Source organism: Pan troglodytes, chromosome 1 (assembly GCF_028858775.2).
Source record: "Pan troglodytes isolate AG18354 chromosome 1, NHGRI_mPanTro3-v2.0_pri, whole genome shotgun sequence".
Lineage (NCBI taxonomy): Eukaryota > Metazoa > Chordata > Mammalia > Primates > Hominidae > Pan > Pan troglodytes.
The window spans coordinates 26150028-26174896 of NC_072398.2; the positions used below are offsets into that span (position 1 = coordinate 26150028).

Below are 24869 nucleotides of genomic sequence, written 5' to 3' on the forward strand. Positions count from 1 at the left end.
AGAAATTTTCATATGTAGAGGTGAGTGATAGAAATTTCAGGGTTGTAGAAACATCAATTTCATTTTTCTCATTTTGTTTTACATCCAATGTACCTTTGGTCTATGTGGGAACAGAAATGTGGGTATAAAATGAAGTTTATCTCTTTCAATCTCAGGTAAATGATATCAGTGATATCCTTCATTTAGCATAAACACTTATCTTCCTAAATACATATTTCAAGAGCACTCTCACAATATTGCAATTATCAAAGCACTTTTCAGAGATCTCTCTTCCAGGTTCATCCACAAAAATTATCTTTCCGTGTAATATTTACCACTTCTCTCCACACTCATGTTATAAGTACTGTGCCCATAAGCATCAATGCTGGAAAGAAAGAGGTAGGGAAGGCTTCTCATAGCTTTGCGCTCCTCTTTCAGATGAGTTTAAATTCCATTAAGCTGCACTAATTTCTTTTGAACCCTAAGTTTGGAGAATTATGTGAAATTGTATAACCAAAAATATACAAAATAAAACTAGAGAAACTTTCTATAATCAGGGATGTCAAACAATGGTCACTTTAAAAAAATTCTACAAAGTTCTCCTATATAAGTAGTTATCTAACCCCAAAACTAGCCAAAACATTTAACTAGACTCTGCTACAAGTCTTAAGGTATGCATTAAATATGAATATTAATAAAATTACAAGTCTATCACAGCAGTCTCATCCCTGGCTGCACATTAGAATCACTTTGGTAATACTAAAAAAATTATGATATAAGGGTCCTGGCCCCAGAGGTTGAGGTTCTGATTTAATTCATATTGTAGTGAAGTGTGGACATTAGCATTTTTTAAAGCATCCTGGGTGATTTTAACATGCAGTCAGAGGTGCAAGCCACTGATTTATACTTTATATAATTAATGCTGATCAATCTATAAGAGCAAGCAACTGCCACTCAAAATATTCAACAGTCTGAAAATATTGCTTGAAATGCAGAATATTGCTGCATATTAGAAAACAGTTGGACCTGGTACTCTACGTTTAAACTATCTTTACTTTTTTTTATTGCTCTTGTTACAATGAAAAGAGATTTCATCTGCAGTACTTCTTAAGCTGGAAGGGTGGGGACAAGGGTGCAGCAAGGAGAAAGCCTTGATAAGATATTAGCTCAAGCAAGACAACAGTGCAGACTTTATGTGGAACAATGTTGTGGAAATGTGAAACACTTTGCCATATAGCCTTTATTATTTATTGATCTCTTGAAGAAAATTTGGGAAGTAGCTAATTTGACTAATGAGTTTATTTAACACTCAAGAAAAAGTACATCCTCAATGTCTGGTCAGTCTCTAAAATGAAGGCTCAAGATCCTCTAATAAAAGAGCATGTTCCCTAAAGTTCCATGCCAGGAAAAAAAAAAAAAAAAGATTTCTGGTGGCATTTTAAGCATCTTAAACTTTCCAATTCTAGGGTTAGACAGCCTGCAGATAGCAGGACTGTTATTTAGCCTCACATCCCCACCAAATAAGAATTACAAGATGGTTTGTTAATAAACAGGATCCTTAAGATGTGATAGGTGTGTCTTTAGGCCATGAGATTTCATTTGAAACTATTTTGTCTCAACTAAAATCACAAAATGGGCGGCTTTACAACTGAGCAATCTATCTGTATCACTATAGCTCTTCCCCAGTAGAAACAGGATCATATTACCGAGCTTAACAAATGTTGTTGAACACATCACAAGCATGTCTAAAAGATACCATGGATGTTTAATACTTCACACATGTCAAAACCTCAAAACTTAGCAGCCCAAAGGAAAAAAAAAAAAATCACTGAGGTAAATCAAACTAATAAAATTTTACTCCCACACATTGTTAGGCAAAAGAATGTGAGAGAATTTTAAAAATGTCCTTCATAAAGCCAAAAACTGAGATCAATCACCATAAAGCACTTAAAAGTTGTTTGATTTAGATGGTAGTGTGTTGTTTTTTAATATCACACTTAGAATTATCTAAACTTTTCCCACAAATGTTTAGTATCTAATACCAGGCCCCACTCCCTGCTGTTTTGTGAAGTTTGAGAAGCAGCAAATCAAATTTCCTAGAACAGCTCCCCAGATGGGTTCTTCCCTGCAGAGTCCAGCAAATAATGTCTTATGAGTATCCTTTAGTCTACTGAGCAACTTGGGAAACATCACTCAAGGTATTTGTATAAAACACAGTTAAAGAGAACTCTGAGATTTGCTTCAAGCTTAGAAAAACATCAAATTTATAAAGACTTTATTCTTACTTGAATTGTATCAGTAAATTAAGTCTTAATAAGGGCCTGGGTGCAACTTTTATAAATCTTTCTCTATTCCTTAAATTATTACTATAAATGCTTATGAATTCTGCTGTTTGCTTTCTTGTATATATTAGATGAACTGAAATTACATTTACTATTGTGTGGGATTCTTGTTTGCTTACAAAAATAATTAAATCATATTTTTCAGTTAAATGTCCTTATTTAGCAATCATTTTGGTAAGCACCTACTATCTTCCTTATACAGTTTTCTTGGAATCTAAATATGAGCCTGTAATACATAAGCCTGTTTAATACTGATTAAAATAAGAGAATAGAAATTAAGATGGAGAGAACAAAAAGCCACCACCTTCTCCAAGTCTAGCTTTTCTAATTTTTTTTAGTTGCTCTGTCTTATATTTTTTCCAAAAGGCTGACAGGCTAAGGAGCTCATACGTCTTGATCCTAAAACAACTCAGTTTTGCTTCCTGTGTCAGAATGTAATCAGGAATTGTATTTTTTCAAAAATAGGAAATGTTCATATCATCTGTATGTCAAGGCTGTCCATCATCCACACTGAGTTATAAGAATCATACAGCAAAAATGCTCAGATCCAGTCCCAGAACTCAAAGCAGTTAGAACAGAAGGTAAAGAAGTGATGCATAGCAAACACTGAAAAGCAGATTTCCCCAAAAGGCTCCACTGGTTCAATATAAACTGCAAGGCAAGTGAGACTAGATTTAAATTTTGGATGAATCCACTTTATAATACATATTTCCCAGACTGAATTAAGGTAAACATGTATTTTCTAAACTACTTTGTAGGTCAATTATTTCAGACACTTAAAACATTACACATTTTTTCATAATCAATGCAAATAGTTCATGATCACAAGTCCAAAACTGAGGTCTAAGATGTGAGCTATATGAAGCACAGAAGATACATAAAAATATCTTTTTTAATACTAAAAAGTCCTAACTAAAGTAAAATCAATAAAATATCCCAATATTTGATACGTTGGCAATGAAAGCAATCTAAGATAATCTATTGGAGATGCAAGACTAAAAAATACATGAAAGAATGCAAAATGTTTTAACATTTTAGAAAGTAGAAATGTGTCGCCAGATATTAAAACCATGGGAAGCAGAAAACCCACTACCTGCAAGTGAAACACTCATAAATTTAGAGCTTATTTACACAGCTTAGTGATTTCCCAGCCAACAAAGGGAACTGTAATTTTCTTAATTATAAATATTATGATCTAAAATAATCTTCTTGTGGGTAAAAAGGACACATTTCCTTCTTCTTCGTTCAACAAGAATACCTATTTGTAAAATTTTTTTAACAAATTGTAAAGTATGTTTTCTATTTCTTGCATTATCATTGAATAAAGGCATTTATGGTCAGTGATGTGCATGAAATATCTCAGTTTTCACTAAATTTCTGTTTAATTTTTTAATGTACATTTTACACCAAACATAAACATATTTCACATTAAACTAATTTGAATTTTTCCACCAGTTGCAAATAAATTATCCATTCTCATTTTAAGCAAAAGTGAATACAGCAAATATATTTTGAATTGTACTTTAAGTAGTAAATCCAATCATATGCAGTCACTATTGTAGTTACCATGTAATGCATGAAACATTTAAACAACTAAAATATAGCTTGAAGGCCTGTACCAAGCTGTGTATCTGAAATGAACTCTGATAAGAATTACTTGCTGTTGAAGTTTAGTTCACAAGAGGGTATCTTCACCAAACTAATCTCTTTATAGGAGGGAAGATGCTAATAATTTTCTATTTTCTTATAATATTTAATTCACAAAAGGGACTAATGTGATTCCTACAACTCTACATTTATTTTTCTGTCACCTGGTAATGGCAAGCACATATTTTCAAAATTTTCTGTTTTAGATAGTAGTTAAATAAGAATCTCAAAGTGTTAAACAACAAACTTCCTTAAAGCTTAGGTTTCCTTCCAACTTCACAAAGACATGACATTTTAATAAACTTAAGAAATGGCTGGCCTTACCTTACTGTGCTAGACTACAATTTAAATAAACTTCACAAGATTTTAATGTGTTAAAATGCCAAATGCCGTTCAAAGTTTACACTGAAAAAAAAAACAAAACAGTGAGCTGGAATTTGAAGTACAATCCTAGAAATAAAGTTCAGTTGTTAAATACATTCTCCTAAAATAACAAATTCACACACATTTCTCACACACATATTCACACAGCAAGAGAAATGTATTACCTTTATGTTAAAAGAGGGAACTTCTCTGGCTCAGTTTGGTGCAAATGATTGCAGTAGCAACAGCGGCAACTGACTGCAGGATCACAGCACAGCAGAAAGCAATGAGTTGGCAGGCGCAGCTCCACAGAGCGGCAGGACAGACTGAATGACAAGCACATGCAGATTGCTTTGAATTAGGCATGTTAGGGGCTGGAACTTTCAGTGTTTGCTCTCCAATAGGACATGAGAGTTTTTCTCCTACTTAACCCCTTGGGGCAAGGTCTTAATAATGGTAACAGCTGGCATACAGAGGGGCTTGATCTGAGCACAAGGTCAGCAAGCCAGGATATGAAGGTGACATGTAATTTCTAGCCTTTTCCTGCTTCCACAGGGAAACTGCATGAAGGACTGTTTTTAGTTATAACTTCCTTTGATCTTTTGGATTTTAAGTTACTTAGTAGATTAAAGCCATGTTAGCTGATATTATTTGCTTGCTTAGCCTGACTTAAGTGTTACAGATTCAGTTTTCTAACACACAGTGCTACTACATTTAAAATAACACAAATAAACACCAATCTGCATTTATTTCCAAGTTCCAGGGATTCTTGTGTTCTTTCACAAAATGGCTCAAGATCCTACTTTTAGGACAGAAAGTTCATGGTTTTAAAAAGAGGTAGAATCTTCTTTTAAAATGTTAGAGTAGTTTTAAGTGTTTTTCTGCAATTTTCCAAACAAAAACAGCAGTTTGTTAAATAAATTTGACACTGCTTTTTATAAACATATGGCCCTCATGATGCCAGTATTTAAAATCCCACAACCACAACATAAAAATGTCTTAAATACTACAAACAAATGCTTTAAATTTACAAATGACATCCCTTAGCAAATAAGTTATAATTTATTGAAACCGTGAAATCTAACTCTTCATGACTTTGGTAATAAAAATATGTATGCAATTCTTGTAGCAGGATGTACTAACTATATGAGGACAGTAGTTTCAAAAATTTCAAAAGCATAAACAAAGAAAAAAGATAAAATTGGACTTCATCAAAATAAACTTTTGAAGATCAGAAGACATTATCAAGAAAATGAAAACACTCACAGAATGGGAGAAAATATTTGCACGTCATATATCTAAGAGTCTAGTATTCAGAATATATATTTAAAAGCTCTTACAACTCAACAATAAAAGGACAAATAATCCAATTTAAAAGAGGTAAAGTGTTTGAACAGACACATCTCTAACGAAGAAATACAAATGGCCAATATGCACATGAAAAGATGTTCAACGTCATTAGTGATTTAGGGAAATACAAATCAAAACCACTTATAAGTGGTATCTTATTAGATACCACTTCACATCCACCATTCTGTTTCAAACAAACAGAAAATAACAAGTGTTGTCAAGGACATGGAGAAATTGGAATCCTTAAACACTGCTAGCGGGAATGTAACATGCTTTAGCTTCTGCAAAAAAAAAAAAAAAATAGCTTGGTAATTCCTCAAAATATTAAACATAGAACTACCATATGACCCAGCAACTACACTCTCAGTACAGTTGATCCTCATTATTTGTGGATTCTGTATTTGCAAATATGATTATTCACTATAAATTATTTGTAACCCCCAAATAATCCTCATGGTGCTTTCACAGTCATTCAGACATGTGAATTGGCAGAGCGGTGAAAAACGTGAGTCACTCAAACAAGACTACCCTCTTGTGTTTGGCTCTCATACTGTAAACAAGTCTCCCTTTTGCGGTCGATTTAGTGCCACGTTTTTCACATTTTGTGCTTTTTTTTGGTGAGTTCACTGTTTCAAATAGCCCCCAAGTGTAATGCTGAAGTGCTGTCTACTCTAAGTGCAAGAAGGCTGTGACAGGCCTTGTCACACACAGAAAATATACCTGGTTAGGTAAGCCGCTTTGTTCAGGCATGAGTTATGGCGCTGTTAGGCATGCACTCAATGTTAATGAATCAGCAATAAATATATCTTTAAAAAGAAACACACATAAAACAAGGTTATATATTGATCAACTGATGAAAATGTGACCAGAGTCTTACAGGAACCTAATCCTGTATTTCTCCTAGAACCAGTAATTCAGTATTCACTAATTCAGTGTTTGCAGTGACTTCAGGAACAAAACTACCACAAATAATGAGAACTGACTGTATATACCAGACAGAAAATATGTTCATACAAAAACCTGTACATGAATATTCATAGTGCCTTATTCATAACTGCCAAAAGTAAAAACAACCTAAATATCCATTAACTGATGAGTGGATAAACAACATATGTACATCTATACAATGGAATATTATTCAGCCATAAAAATGAAGCACTGATACATGCTACAACATGGATGAACCTTGAAAACACTGCGTTAAGTGAAAGAAACAAAAGGCCACATATTTTATGATTCCATTTATATGAAATATCCAGCAGAGGCAAATCCATAGAGACAAAATGTAGGTTAGTGGTTGCTGGGGGCTGAGGGGTGGAGACAGAGGATGGGGAGTGACTGCTAATAGGTATGGAGTTTATTTTTGGATGGTGAAAATGTTATAGAATTAGATAATGGTGATGTTTGCACAGTCCTGTGAATACACTAAAAACCACTGAAATGTTTACTTTAAAATGGTGAATTTTTTCGGATGTGACTTATATCCCAATTTCAAAAATAAGGAAGGTATGAAGTTCCAGTCATTAGACCAGTGGTTCTTAACTTGAGTGTGCATGAGGATTCCCTGGAGGGCTGATGAAAACAGAGATTCCTGAGTCCCATCCCCCAGAATTCTGATTCTGAAGGTCTGGGGTAGGGCTTGAGAATTTGCTTTTCTAGTAAGTCCTCAGGATACTGCTGCTGCTGCTGTTCTGGGACCCACATTTTGAGAACCACTGTATGTTTGAGCTCCTAGAGGGTAGGAAAGGTAACTTTCATCTCTGTATCTCCTAATTCACCTAAAACAGAGCCAATCTTGGAAGGAAAAGGACAGGGAAAAGGAAGAGTGAAATATTTACTTGAGGAAATATATTAAAGGAGTCAATCCCTAAAATCTTAGGGTATGCTGATTTCATGTCATATGTATGCCAAATGCTGTAATACCAAAAATTCCCATGACAAAATGGAATTAAAGAATTAAAATAAAAATGAAGGTATTTTAACACTCTTTGATCATCTGAACAGTATTTTGGTTCACTTTATTAAAGCAGCTAATCCTATTTCACTGTGCTTTTCCTTTCAAGAAATGCAAACAAAGGTTCTAGAGTTGTTGATCCTATAAAGAAATCCCTTAAATTAAATATAGTGTCACAAAAACCAAAGACCTGTATTCTCTAACTCAGAAACTTGTAAATTCTTATTTATATTTTTATCAAAATTACAGATTTGTATGTATAATCACTTCATTTAAACATTTGGGGTCCATGTAAAAATAGACAAGCTAAAGTACACTTTTGGTATTGTCACATGGGACACATAATTATTTTATAAATAAATATTATCCCCAATTACTTCAATATGTTTCTCAATATATTATTCAGAGTGAAAAGAAAAGTACTAGTGACCTTATGATGTTCTAATATTTTCTGAAAACAGTATCCTTTTTGTCGTAGATCATACTATTTAGGTATCTTTCTTCATTATTAGGAAGACAAGGGCATGGGGGAGGGAAAAAGAGACTAGAGCCTGCAGGAGAGGCACAACACTTGGTACTTTTAGAAAAGTGATAAAACAGCTGCTGATTAACAAACTCTTTCCCAGCTGCACCTAGTCAAAAATGCAATTCCGGATTCTGTTACATTTATTAACATTTAAAAGTCTTGTCTATTTATCTTTTTTCTTAGCATTGTCAAACAGTTATGAACAAGTAAACTGTGGTACATTGTAGATACTGCTTCAGCAAGATTTTTCTTTCAGTATGGTCAAATTAATAGTTTAGTAATTTGGAAGTACAAGTTCAGAAAAACTAATTATACCAAAGTTCTGAAGATAATATTCTATATTGGATTTTGATGTTTCCAGAGTACAAATAGTTCCATACCCACTGAAAACTTCAGACCAGAGCATTATGCTGCCCAAGTCATAGCCCAGTGCAGGGAATCACTGAAGACTTGAAGTTAGTCTCAGCTCTACCACTCACTGGCTATGTAACCTTGAACTCATCACTGAATCAAGAGGTTACAGTCTCCTTATCTACAAAATCCAAACACTAGATGAGATGATCTCATAGGTCCCTGCTGGCTCTGAATTCAGTTTTTATGAATTTGGATATCACTGCAAATAGATAAGATAAATCTCAATTTTACTACTCAAACCTGGATTATTTAAGAAAAGACCATGCATTCAAAGTTGAATTAGCAAGTCTGGAGCAAAGACAATATTGCAAGCAAATTGCAGGAAAACAAAAAAAAATTCGAGGGATGCTGAAATTCCTCCTCAACAATTTGGAAATATGTACATCTGTCTTACATATTCCTCTTACCCAACGACAGACATTTCTTCTTTCTTATCTCATTTCCTGTTGAAAATTCTACCTCTAAAATCTGCAATTTTTACAACGGAAAATTTTATGGCCTTGCTGGTCTTCCATAGTCTTACATCTTCACCCTTATGACCTCGTGGCTCTACAGTCTTTATCCATGTCCTTTCCTATTTTTACTTGCTTTGTGCTTAGTTAAGAGCTCATCGTCAGCATTTATTTACTTCACCAGCATTCCAGCCTTTCAAAGAGCTCCACTAAACTTGCTCTCTCTGCCCTTCTTTTTTTCCTTTCTCTCTTAGGTTTAGAAATGTTACCGAAAAAAGTCACCAGACAAGGAAGCAGAGACCTAAAACAAATGCACACTCTCAACTCCAGAGGGCTTACAATGCGGCTGTGATTCATCTCATCTATCATAGATTCTCCACTGGAAATCTCCACAAGCATGGCTGGAAATCTTTCTCATGCTCCCTACCTTAACCTTCTCAGCAAATGATGCCACCTATTTTATGGGAAAGAATGAAACTATTTGACTATGAGTTCCTTTAAACACCACCACCTGTACTTCAAACTTTTTCTGGAACTTGTCCCTTATCTCTCAGTGTCCGACCCTCTTTCCTGCTATTAATTACTGTATTTATCCACTGTATCTTTGCTCCCCAATAAGGTAGCCACAAGCCACATGTGGTGACTTAATTTTAAATTGATTCATATTAAATGAAATTTAAAAATCTCAGTGTTCCAGTTGCACAAGGCGTCACATTTCAAATGCTCAAGAGTCATATGCAGTTCACGGCTTCTGAATTGGGCAGTGCAAATACAGAATATTTTCATCACTACAGACAGTCTTACTGGACACAGGTACTCTCAATCTTGACCACCATGTCTCTTTACTCTGTCTCACTCTGCCTCCCCAAGTCCATCTTCATTTTTCCATCTTTGTCAAATTGTTAATTACTTACAAAAAATATTTAGTTTTCCCCTAGCCTGAAAAATTCCTTCCCTTGGCCTGCTAGTCCTCAGGCTACTTACCTATCTTTTCCTTTCCTTTGCCAGACAATACTCAAGTTTTAACCCCATCTCGTTCCTTCACGTCCTACAATCTTACCTACCATCTAATAAAACTGTTTCTTCAAAAATGAAACCCAGTGGTCCTTTCTCAATATTCATTTTCTTTACATTTCTTCATTTACCAACTTTGTTGGTAAATATTCTTTTCTCTTTACTTAGTTTCCATTATCCTAACATTCTCTATCTCTTTAACCTCTATTCCATTTTCTTGGCAGATCTTCTTAATTCTGTTATTCTAAATCTTGAGCAATATCCAATGGTCTTTTCCTTTGAACTTTCTGCTTTATGTTTCCTACCTATATTGTCACACTCCAATTTCTATTATAAGTTCCATTTCTGCAGCTTCTACTCTCTAAGGACATTTCAATGTATATATCCTGCCAGCAGCTCAAACTCAATTTAAAATACAAATGATCTTATCATCCTCAAACAACTTCTTGATTTTCCTACTTCTGTCCACCCTTTCAGTCATTTAAACCCAAAATTTTCACTTAAATATGTATTTATTGAACACCAGATCTGTGCTGCATCCTGAGCTAGGGCAGGAGTCATCTTTGACCTTTACACCCTGTATACCCTTGTTCATTCATTCCCAAGTCCTAGCCATTGTCACATATACCCATCCTTTCCATTTCCTCTGCTACTTTCTTAGATTAACTTTCCCTTGAATTACTACAACAGCCTAATAGATGTGACCCTATCTATGGTCTCCTACCTTTTCTACCTTATCTAAGCAACATAGAGCTTTTCGATGCATCATATAAGAGATAGATCTGATCAAGCTGCTCTTCAGTCCAAAAAAACACTCATGGCTCCCCCACTAGTTTAAACATCTTAGCTGGCACACAAGATTCTCCATTATCTGGGCTCTTTCCCCTCCCACTCACTGCCCTTGCCAAACAGAATTTGCTTTACTCCAAACAAGCTTTCACACACACCCTCACACCCTCAGTGCTTGTGCTAGTCTTTCTACCAGCAATGGCCTTTGTTCACATTTCCAACTTCCATAATCCCATCCATTCTTCACAACACACAGCAAACAACATGAAACCTTCTCTGATTACCTAAGCCAGAAATTCTCTCTTTCTATTCTAAGTTACATACATGACCTGAGATCCCTCATGGTACTTAGCACATGTCTTTTTTTATTGTGGTCATTTATATATCTCTTTTACCCTCTTAATCTATATGTAAAGGCACAGGTTCTATTATAATCATTTTTATACCCCTTAAGAAGGGATATAAAGTATATTATACCATGTACCAGGTCAAATATTTATACTTGACAAATGTTTATTGAACAAATGACATTTTATAACTTGTTATTACATATATCCTTTATTAAGCAGAATACAGTATTGAAATGTAGCCTGCAAATTAATATTCAGCATACAAAATCCTATTTTACTGCTGATTTATATGGGCCCCACAATATATTGCACTATTCTCAGCTTTTAAATTCTGAATACTAAACTGCTACTGAATAATAAGGAATGATAGTAATTAGCTTTCACCCTTTTCTCAGTAGAGGTTGCTCCAGAAGCTAACAAGCAAGCATATTCTTGGGTAGTTTTTATAATTTTATTTTTTGTTTTGAAGGTAGAATTTTCCCATAGCATTGACAGAAATATTTTTAAACAAGGAAAAAAAAATAAGAGTTTTCACTTATAGTGAGTCATTAAGTATAAGTCTGTAGCTTAATTGCCAATTACTTTTTTTCTTTTTTGTTTTTTGAGATGGAGTCTCACTCTTTAGCCCAAGCTGGAATGCAGTGGCATGATCACGGCTCACTGCAACCTCCGCCTCCAGGGCTCAAGTGATTCTCGTGCCTCAGCCTCCCAAGTAGCTGGGACTACAGGCATGCACCACATCCGGCTAATTTTTGTATTTTTAGTAGAGACAGGGTGTTTCACCATGTTGCCCAGGGTGGTCTCGAACTCCTGAGCTCAGGAGATCTGCCCGCCTTGGCCTCCCAAAGTGCTGGGATTACAGACGTGAGCCACTGTGCCCGGCCCAATTAATCTTATAGTAGCAAATATGATTTCTGTGATAAAGTGTCTTAGAAATAAGTGAATCTGGGAAATCTTAGTTTTTATTTATTATGATCTTTGCTTCATTTGATTATAGACTAGAAAACCGTATGCATTTTATCACTATACAGCAAGCATTTTGGTCATCTAGAATGAAATTTACTTAATATTAATTTATATACTATCAAAAATTTTAATAGTGATCAGAAACTGGGGTACATATTTTAAAGCAAAAACCATAGAGATCATTAAATTTCAGAGAAAACGTAGTTTTTCATTTTTCTGTGAAGAAAAAAGTCTGACTAATGCTAAAAAATAGGCAAAATTCCAACCCTCCTTAACGTAACCAAAAAATTACTATTAAGAAAAGTTTTTAAATGTGAAAACTAACTCAAGCAGGTTAGTTTATTACAGATTTCACACTGGAATTCAAGGGAACATTTTGTCTTTAACAAGAGTTTTTCTCCCACACAAAGTATAGTGTTATGTTTTAGAGGACAGAAGGCTCATATTTGATAGTTTTATATCAAAAACAAGCTGAATCACTTCAGCCATAACAAAATAAGTAGACTGTAGATCATCTAAATATATAATCTGTGCTGCACTATGATTTAAAAGCAAATCACAATAAATCCATGGGCTCTGGAGAGTTTCCAAAATATTTTTGGTTTGTGATACAGCATTTCAAAATGTAATATTTTACTTTTATGATAGAAACTCTTGGCAGGAGATTTACTCCTTGAATGAAGACCACTATGTCTTGAAGAGTCTAATCAGAACATTCTCTTTAACAGTTTCAGTTGTATTTTGTTCCCAAACTCTAAATGAATCTACATGCATGTGGTATGCATAGATTAAGAGAGGTTATAACTAATACACTGAAATTTTCTGTAAGACATCAAACATTTATGGAGAAGGTTACCTTTACTGTATGTCATGAAATAAAAATACATGCAAATTAATTTTCCAAAAGTTAGACTCCGTAGGAATATAAATATCACCTGCATACAAACACCTGTCATCATTGCTAAAGGCTTAGATTAAGTATAACTTAGATTACAGCAACATTAAGAAAATGACACATCACATTCCCAAAAATAAAATGAAGTTGTATGGAAAAAGGAAAATGAAAATTCAAATCCCATTTTATTTAAACTTTCTGTAATATGTGGTAATATTTTTGGCAAGGAAAGAACCTTAAGCTACCCAAGCTCTAACGTAGAAAACATTAGGGCTAGTAGGGTTAGATATTTCACTAATGTAGAGGGAGTTGTTTTATATGTTGAAAACACGTGCATTAGTTATTCAGAAGTTCAAACAGTTCAAAATTATGTCATGCTATATCTAGCTTCAGAAATTTGTTTATATGAAATAAAATGCTGTGGTTTGCCACAGTTACTACGGTTACCACAGGACTGAACGAAGGGGGACAGATGCAGAAATGAACACTTAAAACAAAAGCAACTGTTTTAAAGAAGAGATCAGGGGAAGAAGAGGGCTCCCTGCTTCTGGTGAGCAAAGGCAGCAGCCCTGAGCTTCTACAGCCCTTCATATTTACTGGGTAGACAGAGCAGGGAGGAGCAGATAACGATTGGTCAGCTGTTTGATTGATCACAGGTTCACATTATTGCTAACAGGCTTCAATGTGCCTAATCACAAGAAACACTGCGCTCGGGGCGTGACTTCCCTCAGCATTCCTTCTGGGCGGCAGATGCAGTTTGTCAGTTTGCCAACATTCTGCATTTATGAAAAGTTTGCTGTTTACACATATAGCCTCCAGTGGTATACTAAGTTGATCACGATCCCCACTCTTTCGGCCTGCACCATCTCTCCCTTTGTTTTTTAATTAATTGAGAAAGGCAGTTGCAGGCTGTGCAGCCCTTAATTGCCGGTTGGTGGTTCGTTCAGTCTTCACATTCAAATTCAACTGGCTTATGGCTCCTACTGGGGGAACCAAGCCGGTGGTTGGGATCCATGGCTCCCTCCAGTCTCCAGTTCCGTGGTTGCACACATCTTGAGGGCACCCACACGGTTTGTACATTTCCTATAAAAACACAAGCATACCCTCATCCCCACATTAGTAAATCAACCCAAACAAAAGCAAAGGCTTTTGTGGCTGCAGCCAGGAGGCATGCCGTTGCTGAAGCATCTGCTCCACAAGCTGTATCTCAGCTTCTGCCTCTTTGGTTAATTACCCCGGGGTAAAACTTTCCATTGATAACAAGAGGCAGGCTCTTTCTGATTAACAGAAGGCACAGAGAAAACAAATCAAGGTTTATTCTTCTCGTGCAATAGCACAGTAAAAAAATCAATCCTCAAGATCTATCACCATGAGAGACCAGTCTCTTGCTCCCATATCCATAAGCCCACACAACTTCTTTTCTTCAATCTGCACTGCACAAGTGGGTCTACTAGATACTATGGGTTGTGATAAACTTCCCATGTAGTTGTACTTCCAAATCCCTCGATTACCTCATCTCTCCTTTCGTGGAGAAGGGTGCAATTTACAGGGAATAAGCAACAGTTGAGCAATATATTTTCCCAGTTCAAAAACCCAAAGATCTTGTGACATTACCACTACCTGAATTTCTCCTTCACAATCAAAATCAACAACTCCTGGGACTATAGTAATGCCCTATAAGTTAAGATGACTTGTGCCCAAAATTAATCCCATGTATCCTGTTGGCAAAGGTCCCCAAATACCAGTGGGAATCTTAGTGGGTTTGTTTCCTCCAATTAATGTAACCAGTTCTCTGACTGGGAAATCCAATACTGCACTTCCAGGTGTTCCTAGGGAGAGGGAATCAATATGCCTCTGGAGACCCACCCCTGAAACAGAATTGTGGCCTGGATGGGGAATGTCCTCATTGTTTGAGGTGCCCGGGTCCAGGCCCCCTTCTCATTTCCCAACAGGGAGGTGCCGTTTTGATGACATTTTGAATGGCATTGATTAGCACAATGATTTCCCTTATTGCAATGAGGGCAAAGTCCTGGCATTTTTTCTGTTGAGAGGGGAACCGTGTTATAAGATCCCTTCTGCCCAGAGGTCTGACAGCATTCTTTTTCGAAATGTCCAATTTTTCTACACTTATGACATTTTCCCACTTTAGTCCCCTTGGATCAACTACCAAATCGGCCATTGCTTGAACCAACATTGTAGAGCAATGAAGCTCAGTTCCCATATCTTGACAAGCTCTGAGAAAACCTCCCAAGTTTTTTGTACATCTCACAGGTGCCAGTGCACATTTACAGTCCACGTTTGCAATCTCAAAAGCCAAAGTTAAAGTTAGCCTTCCTGTAGCCATAAAAGAAGACCGTACAAGGCAATTTTCATCCTCCCTCTTCTGTTCACCACCCTTGATAGGTGCTGTGGGTGGTGCAAAAAATTCTCTCGAATTTTGAAATAATGACAAAGGGACAATATGAACCAAATTCCACACAGAAAAGAGAAAAGAAATAGCCAAATTCTTCCTTGTTACCCTGATTCAAAAACTTCCCGTTCTCTTTACCTCTTTAGGGCACTGACCTTATATTGCCGCTGGCAGACATGTAAAGGGGTTTCTTGTTCGTCTGGTCAGTCTCACTTTCTCTGTTCCAGCAGACCTTCCTCATTCAAGTCCCTATAGGATCCTATCTGTCCCTGTCTGTCCCTCCCTGTCCCTGCAAGTCTCTGCTAGTTTCTATCTGTCCCTATCTGTCCCTGTTCGTCCCTGTTTGGGTGCCACTTGCCGCAGTTTGCCACAGTTACTACGGTTACCACAGGACTGAATGAAGGGGGACAAATGCAGAAATGAAAACTTAAAACAAAAGACACTGTTTTAAAGAAGAAGTCCGGGGAAGAAGAAGAGAGCTCCTTGCTTCTAGTGAGCAAAGGCAGCAGCCCTCAGCTTCTACAGCCCTTCATATTTACTGGGTGGAAGGAGCAGAGAGAAGCAAATAACGATTGGTCAGCTGCTTGATTGATCACAGGTTCACATTACTGCTAACAGGCTTCAAATGTGCCTAATCACAAGAAACACTGCGCTTGGGGCGTGAATTCCCTCAGCATTCATTCCTTCTGGGCGGCAGATGCAGTTTGTCAGTTTGCCAACATTCTGCATTTATGAGAACTGTTTGCTGTTTACTCTTATAACCTCCAGTGGTATACTGAGTTGATCACAACCCTCACTCTTTCAGCCTGAAACAATAAAATTCTGCAAGATGGTTGTGAAAAGATAAGAAATAAGGTAATGACAAATGGGCAGGAGTAAGGATATTTATTTATATCAGAATTTAAGAGTATAAGAAATATGCTAGAATATTTTACTTAGGTCTCTTAAAAAACCCTTGAAAATATACCAACACAGATGTGTTGTTAGGCTCAAAACTTAGGCCTGGCTGAAAGAATATATTTATAAATGACATACATTGGAAACTACAATTAAGTCATAGAAGGCAAAAGGGTATCCTAACATATTTAAGGGCAGCATGTCACTAAGCTCAGCAAATGCCATTTCAAAAACACTGAAACAAAACTCATTACAATTGATTGGCATGCTCCACAGTCAGGCTCTTCAAGACCAAGGTATGTTTCACATATTTATTGCAAACTCCAATGCTGAAAGCCTAGGCAAGTCCTAGCTGACCATTACCATCCCAAATGGTAGACTTTACTGGGCTGTTAGCCAGAATGAACCTCCTGGGTGTGGATCAGCAAATGCTCCAGTTCGTATTGTGAAGTGTAAACACAAGAAGAGAGCTGTCCCAATGCCCATATCAAGCGACCATATATGTGCCATAAAGTATGCTACTATGTTGAGGCACACCCAAAAGACTCAGAATGCTGTAACTGGGGCTAGATAAAACCTGTAGCAGTCATCAGAGGCACCTTTAAGCTTAAATATTTTAGAGAAGAAAAATCCACAGGTTAACCTGTTCCAGGTACTCAAGCCAGGATCATTATACTTTTGACAAAAATGAAGAGGGTAAATATTTAAAGTGAATTCTCATATTTCTATTTCTATACAACAACTCACTACCTAATCTTATAATGAAAATTGCCATGACAAATAGGTGATAAGTATTGGTTCAGGCACTGAATTTGCAAAGAAACACCAAAGGAGATGGGCATTCTAATACTTTGGTTACAAAGCAACAATAACAACAAAAAGTAAGCGTACACAATTATTGATAGAAGGAAAGTATTTTATTTACTAAGCAGGTCATGGTATCAGAGTTCTGAGTTATGTTAGCAACAAGATAACCTGTGCCTTAAAAAGAAACAGAAGAGACATTTATCACCATGCTGTTAGTAATATTCAGTATTAGACCTTGGCAAAGATCTGTCACCGACCATGCCTAATACTACAAGAGAATGAAAGATGAAAGAAAAGGTTGAGGAGCTGGAAAAATGAAAACTAGTAAGTTCTTTGTTGCATTTCTAAATTAAGGCATCTGCCCTGGTTAATCACCCAACACTATTTGCTTTCCTGATATCTAGGTCAATGACCAAGAATTCTAATGACCTAAGTATGGACTCTACTTAATATCTTCAAGTCACATTGTCTTACTCATACAGTCAACACAGCCCTCAATCACACTGAAGGAATGTTATACACTCCTGCTTCCCATCCCTATGGGATATTAGGCAATGCAGCATTCATTCCTTCCTTTGCCAAGTGTAATGCCTTGGTAATACACATCTACACCCTACTGGCTTTGCAGGGAGTTAGTCAAATCCAGCATCAAGCGTCAAGCTCAGATCCCCTATATAGGAACAAATGGGAATTGTCATAAATCTCTAAAATAATCCCTAATCTTGCATAAAGCTAAAATGTACCATTTATGTAGATCAAAGAAGCATAACTTTTGGAAACAATTGCTTTTCCCAGTCTCTGACTGTATTTGCAATGATGGTTCCTGTTGATACTGATACACTGACAACAGCGACTCAGACAGTGTCCAGGACAACCACAGCTGAACTCAGATTTTAGAAAGCCAGGAGCATATGAAAAATGCTCAGTCATTGCTATTATGATCTTTTTTTCCCTTTCCTTCCTTCCTTTTTAATGAATGAATGAATGACAGAGTCTTGCTCTGACACCCAAGCTGGACTGCAGTGGTACAATCATGGCTCACTGCAGCCTCAAACTCCTGGGCTCAACCAATCCTCCTGCCTCAGCTTCCTGAATACCTGGTACTGCAGGGGCAGGCTACCATTCCCGGCTAATTATTTTATTTTTAATTTTTAGTAGAGATGATGTCATGCTGTGTTGCCCAGGCTGGTCTCGAACTTCTTGGGCCCAAGAGATCCTCCTGCCTTGGCCTCTCAGATTGCTGGGATTATAGGTATGAGCCACCACACCTGGCCTATGATCTTAACTTATTCACACCTTTTGACATTGCCAAAAACTAAGTTTTACAAGATCTCTCACCATATCTCTGGGGATGGGAGGAGGAAGGGAAGGATAATGGTCTCATATTCATAATAGTATTTGCAGTGCCTATTCTCACAGTGATAAATGACTATAACCTTTTCAAGAGGATGAGTGAAAGAAAGAGGGAGGCAAGAAGAATGAAAAAGGAGGTAAGGTCCTGGTAACATATCATCTTGTTTCTAAAGACAAAGCCCCTTGAACTGTTCCAAAGAAAACTTATAATCCAAATTAATAACAATGTACAGACATCACCAGGTCACACAAAAAAATTTTTTCTGAACCCAACTTCAAAGCATAAAATGAATATCCCTTTGGTGTAATATATTTTGGAAGGCAATTAAATTTGTATATAGTAATACACATTTATTTCTGGATTTAAGTACTATATTTGAAAAGTCCAACTGAGTATTTGCATAAGTCTCCCTAAAGGAGTTTTTATTTTTACAAAGTTTCTTTTAAAAACTTAAATCCTGGTCCCTTTGATCCAGACTAACTTCAAATAGAGAGGCAAGGAATTTCAAACAACCCAAAGATTTTAATGATTTCCTTCAGATCACCTAGCATTAGAGAAAACCTATGTAAGCTTGGGTTAAAAAAAAAAAAAAAAAAAAACAAAAAAACACATATAACAGTATGAGTTATATAAGCAGATCCTACCCATTTTTTTTTTTTATTTAGAATGTATTTGAAAAAGATGAGCTATTCCCACACTTAAGTACAAATTTGGAATTAAAACAAGTTACCCCCACTTGGATTTAGAGTGTATCAAACAAGGAGTTTGAATCTCAAATTTTATAAAAGTTATTGCAAAGATAAATACTATTTAGAGGTTCCTATTTTATTCACTCCTTTTTTTTTTCTTTTTTTTGTAGAGATGTAGTCTTGCTATGTTACTGAGGCTTATCTCAAACTCCTAGTCTCAAGAGATCCTCCCATCTTGGCCTCCCAAAGTACTGGTATTACAAGCGTGGGACACCATGCCCAGCCTTATCTACTCCTTTACTGAATGTTTAGTGCTAGTACCTTGCAACTTTTTTTAAAGACAAAAAGTTAAGGAGTAAAAGCAGAGAGTAAAAAGAAAAAGGAAGCCCATCACAGATAAAATATCTTATTGCTAAGCAAATAGAAGAATGATTATAAGAGAAATATAATTCAAGTAATTTAGATATTTTATGATTCAACTTCTTTTGCAAATAAACTCTAACTTGGAAGTTCATATTCTAGATCATTTGAGTCTAACAGTAACATCTCTATATTGACACATGCAAGCTAGCATTTTGATATATAAAAGTGAATGGTCTCATCTATAAAAATAAAACTTAATTTATTTGCTTAATTTGTTAATATTCTATAAAATAATTTGGTCTTAATATTATATTTCACTTCTAACTATTGTATAGGTAAATCTTTAAAGAGAATACAAGCAACTACCAAGTACCAAGAAGGTGGGGTACAGGCCATACTTCTCACATCAAAACAAACCTTTCTAATTTACTAAGTTCCAGTCACTATTTTTTTTACTATATTCCAAAACTTTAAAGTCTAATTAGAAGTTTTTTCAAGAACAAAGTTCTTGTTTTTGTTTTCATTTTAGCATTTCTGCTATAAATATCTAGTCAAGCAGGTTGAGAGTGCAAATTGTCTCATATCCCAAGATCACATCACTGCATATGGCAACTATGTTTCATTCTTGCTCCCATTACATCACAGGTCAATACTCAGACATGAAAGCACGTCCCTATCACTCTGCCATTTTTCTAACTCACATTCTTTAGTGAAACCTCAAATAACCAAATAAGTTCAACAAAAGTTTACTCAAACTTAAGAATATACTATGATTGGCTTTATTATTCTGCTGGCTAATAAGGCCTGACAATAAAATAAAGTTAAAAAGAAACACTTTGATTAATCCATGAGTCAACTCACTATAACCTTTAAGAAACCCCTTTAAGAAAACGATTTCAACAAATGAGGAAACCAAGGCAAACAGAAATAGAGGAGGAGAGAATGAAGAAAGGAAGTAACAGAAGTAAAAAGAAGTAAAAAGAAAGGAAGTAACAGACTGTAAAGGAAATGTGGGAAAAGGAAAACAGCCATAAGCAGTAACAAGGTGATAAATGTATGACATACACATCAAATAGTGGGAAGAACATAAGCAAAGCAGAAGCTAAGGCAATCTGAGGGAAAAGTAGGAAACTGAGGGGAGAGGACAAAATACAACACTGGTAACAGGTAAGTCAGAAGAAAAAGTAGGTGCTTTATGCTGCAAAGTAATCTAGCTTCTAAAACAATTTATTGAGAGAAAAATACATAAACGGTCCAAATTGCTACTCTATGCAAACCTACAGATTAATTGCAGAGATATGAAGATATGATTAAGCCCTCTTGCAAACAGTGGCTCTTCTTTAAGTTCCAACTTATTTTTTTTTTCTTATAACCTCAAAAGATTCATTATAATTCTGGACATACAGCAACTTGGTTAAAGCACGTTAGTAAGAGCTTATGAAAAATAAGGTACTTCTGGGAATTCCAGAGACAAGACTCAGATTCCTCCGGCCCATGGTCAAAGATCACATGAGTGCTGGCTGCTGCAACCACATATTCGATTCCTTGCTATTCTTTAAGTTGGCATCCACCATCTCACTCCCTCATTATAATCTCTTCCTAGTCCACTTGTAGTTCATAAGCAACACGATTTGGTTTTCATGCTGGTGTGTGAGATGTGCCTCCCTCAAACCTTGTTACTATGTTGGCACATTACCAGTTTGACATGAAAACAAATGGGCCAGGGACAGTGGCTCATGCCAATAATTCTAGTGCTCTGGGAGGCTGAGGCGGGAGGATCACTTGAGGCCATGAGTTGGAAATCAGCCTTGGCAACATAGCAAGACCCTGTCTCTACAAAAAAATACACACACAAACAAAAAATTAGCTGGATGTAGTGGCATGCACTTATAGGCTCAGCTATTTGGGAGGCTGAGGCAGAAAGGATTGTTTGAGCAATCCCAGGAAATTCCTGGGAGTTTGAGGCTGCAGTGAGCTATGACTGCACCACTGCAATCCAGCCTGGACAAAAGAGCAAAACTCTGATTCAAAAAGAAAAAAAAATTAAAAGCCAAAAAAAAAATTTCTTCCATCTGTAAAAGAGGAAAAAGAAGGGTACTAGAAGGTGCCCTTCCTTTAGGAGTTCCTTAAGCCTTGCTCTACAGTTTTATACTTGAAGCAAAGTAAATACCAACTTCTCCCAGTCTCTTTGGTGCAAAGATACCCTTTGTTCTCTAGACAATACAAACTGGAAGCAGGCTCTGGTTTACAGAAGATTCTCTCTGATGCTATGATATCACTTACTTTATACTAATATCTAATTGGCCTTCATTCAGTCTAAGGATCAACCAAGGAACAAAGCAAAAACAGGTTTTAACCAAAGCTGATATAATACAAAGAGGTAGAGCCTTTCAAATTACCTAAGCTAATCATCAGAAAAAGAAAACACAACTTGAGAATATGGCATTCTACAAAGAAAAAGAGAAAGCCCTGAAGACAATTACTGTGAATTTCTTAAAGATACATATGTTGCTCATTTAGAGAAGACAAATTGCTAGGGCTTGCCTGGAAAAAAGTCAGCTAAAAAGGATACCATCTCATTTATCTCAATACAGATACCCCAGTGCCTACTAGAAGGATTCCAAAAGGTTCAAAATAACCTCCCCAATCACTCTCTTACATAAACTCTGGCCAAACTACCCTCAAAATGAGTCACTACCTAAATGCAATTTGCTCACATTGCTCTTTTTCACTGCACAGCCTCCAATGAGATTGACAAAGCTGAATCCTACATATTTCTTCAAGGTACACCTAAATTTCCTTTTCTCTGTTTAGACTGCTTTGACTCAGAAGTCATTCTCTCTTCTGGTTACCTAACAACAAGGTCCTATTGGACATATTGGACATTTGCAGTATCTTAAGAGCTTATTTTTGTAGTTAAATTAAATTAATGCTATAATTGAACAAATCATGTTCACACATTTCAAATACAAGAAATGACTACTTACATCGCTAATATTTCAATCAATTTCACTATTATTTTCTAAGCCCACCACACCTTCCCTCTGGGACATTTTTTCCTACTGAGTGCACCATTTAGTATTTCTTTTAGAAAGGTTATGTGAATAGTAAATACTCTTATACTCTTATTCCACATATGTTAAAATGTCTTAATTTTGCCCTCATCCCTTTTCGTTTGTTTGTTTTTTGGAGACAGGGTCTTACTCCGACCCCCAGGCTGGAGTGCCATAGTGCAATCATGGCTCACTGTAGCCTCGACTAATCCAGCTCGGGTGATTCTTCCACCTCAGCCTCTTGAGTAGCTGGGACTACAGGTACACACCACCATATCTGCTATTTTTTGTATTTTTTTATAGAGACAGGGTTTTGCCATGTTGCTCAGCTGGTCTTAAACTCCTGCGCTCAAGCAATCCTCCCATTTTGGTCTCCCAATGTGCTGGAATTACAGGTGTGAGCCACTGCGCCAGCCTCATCCTTGAATAATAGTTTAGAAGGACGACATTAGGGATATTACAGAACCAGCAGACAACTTTTTCAGTTTCTGGTCACTAAACTGTGTTTTTATCCTACTTTTGCCCCTTAGTTCACAGCTTACAATAAGACCACAGCCCCAGGCAGAGCTGGCAGCTAACGTTTTAGTGTCTATTAACAATGATGGAAATCAGGCAGGGGGAAGGATTCTCCTGGCTTCCATCCCTTCCTTCAGGCATGAGCTCTACCATCTCCTGAGAAGTGGCTGAGGAGTAGTTAAGCAACTTCCTGCTTCTGGCCAGGAGCTTGGCAGGCTCAGAGTTCCAGGCCTACTTATCACTTTCTATTTCTGGTCACCTCCTGGTCCTTAGAAATGTTTGTCTTGATTTTGAGACTAGGTATATCGTTTTAGTTTTATCTTTTATATCCTTTTGTTGCCATGTGGGATATGGTGTTGAAACGAGACCTTCATGGAGCTATGTGACTGGAACTCTCCTGTGTTCCTCCTTGACACTGGAGTGCTCAGCATGGTGCCGACTACAGAAGAGTTGATAAATGCTGATAATTTTTACATGATAAGTTCAAGTAAATGTGCATATATGCAAACATGTCAATGGGATCCTGAATAACAAGAGAAATAACATATTCATAAACAATCCTAGTGGCATATAGGTTTTACTTGCTTTGATTTATAACAACCGTATTGTCCATTTTATCCAAATGAATGTAATAAATCTTGGGTTATTCATAATGAGCTTTAAACAGTTACAATTTTAAGACAACCAGGGAGCTGATAGGTATAAATCATAAACACAGTGTTGACACATGTCTTTCTGACTTCCTCTGTTCTCTACATACATTATTGAATTATAGAATTCAATACATTTATAGATATAAATGTATATCTATATATACAATATAATTTAATACAATTCAAGATATAATTCGATACAATTATAGAATTCTAAAAGATGTTTATCTTGAATCAAAAACTGAAATGAACATGAATCAACTTGAATGGTTTTGACCCATGCAGCCCACATCATCCTCAGAAGTAACCCATCCCAAGTCTTTTTTGTAGAAAGTGTATATTCTAAGGAAGAATAAGGTGTATCCCAAACCGTACCAGGATACAATAAATTTGCAAAGTGTAGTACATCAACATCACAAACAGAAAAATAATAATCTCCAGGAATTCTTTTTTTTTTTAAATGAAAGAGTCAAAGACTAAAAATTAATCAGGGTATCTTCTGTAGTGATAAGAAAAAAACGGTCTTTGCTTCTGGAAAAGGCTTCTGCTTATTTTACACTGAAATATTTATGTTATGAAGAAAGTACATTCATTAGGTTATTGATTTCAATTAAAATAATGTTTAAGAACATCCAGGCCAAGCACAGTGGCTCGTGCCTGTAATCCCAGCACTTTGGGAGGCCATGGTGGGCAGATCACGAGGTCAGGAATTCAAGACCAGCCTGGCCAGCATGGCGAAATCCCATCTCTACTAAAAATACAAAAATTAGCTGGGCATGGTGGTGGGCGCCTGTAATCCCAGATACTGGGGAGGCTGAGGCAGGAGAATCGGGAGGCAGAGGTTGCAGTGAGCCGAGATCGCACTACTGCACTCCAGCCTGGGCGACAGAGCAAGACTCCATCTCAAAAAAAATCATCCAACTGCCTTTGATTTAATTATCTGTTCCTCACACAACCCTTTTTAAAAATTTTTTTACATTAAGGGTCTCACTCTGTCACCCAGGCTAGAGTGCAGTAGCATGATCATAGCTCATTGCAACTTCAAACTCCTGTGTTCAAGTTATCCTTCAGCACACAACCTCTTTG

The 24869-nt window shown here is 36.5% G+C and overlaps 1 protein-coding gene and 1 non-coding gene across 10 annotated transcripts in view; one reads left to right on the forward strand and one right to left on the reverse strand.

The window, feature by feature from the left end:
* Nucleotides 1–24869, reverse strand: part of DISP1 (dispatched RND transporter family member 1) — a 191253-nt gene that overhangs the window by 73430 nt on the left and 92954 nt on the right. The window contains exons 1-2 of one of the 9 annotated variants that reach the window (XM_009441533.5): nucleotides 4517–23934; nucleotides 4293–4373 (exon numbers count right to left, since the gene is read on the reverse strand). The exons of 6 other annotated variants lie outside the window; for them this stretch is intronic. The gene's annotated coding sequence lies outside the window, so the exon portion shown is untranslated. Of the gene's footprint in view, nucleotides 1–4292; nucleotides 4374–4516; nucleotides 23935–24869 lie in introns of those variants that run through there. 2 more of the 9 variants (XM_063809937.1, XM_009441531.5) reach the window with 2 other exon arrangements.
* On the forward strand, nucleotides 21164–21267 carry LOC112207471 (small nucleolar RNA U13). The gene has a single exon (XR_002941912.2). It is a non-coding gene; the product is annotated as a small nucleolar RNA U13 (small nucleolar RNA).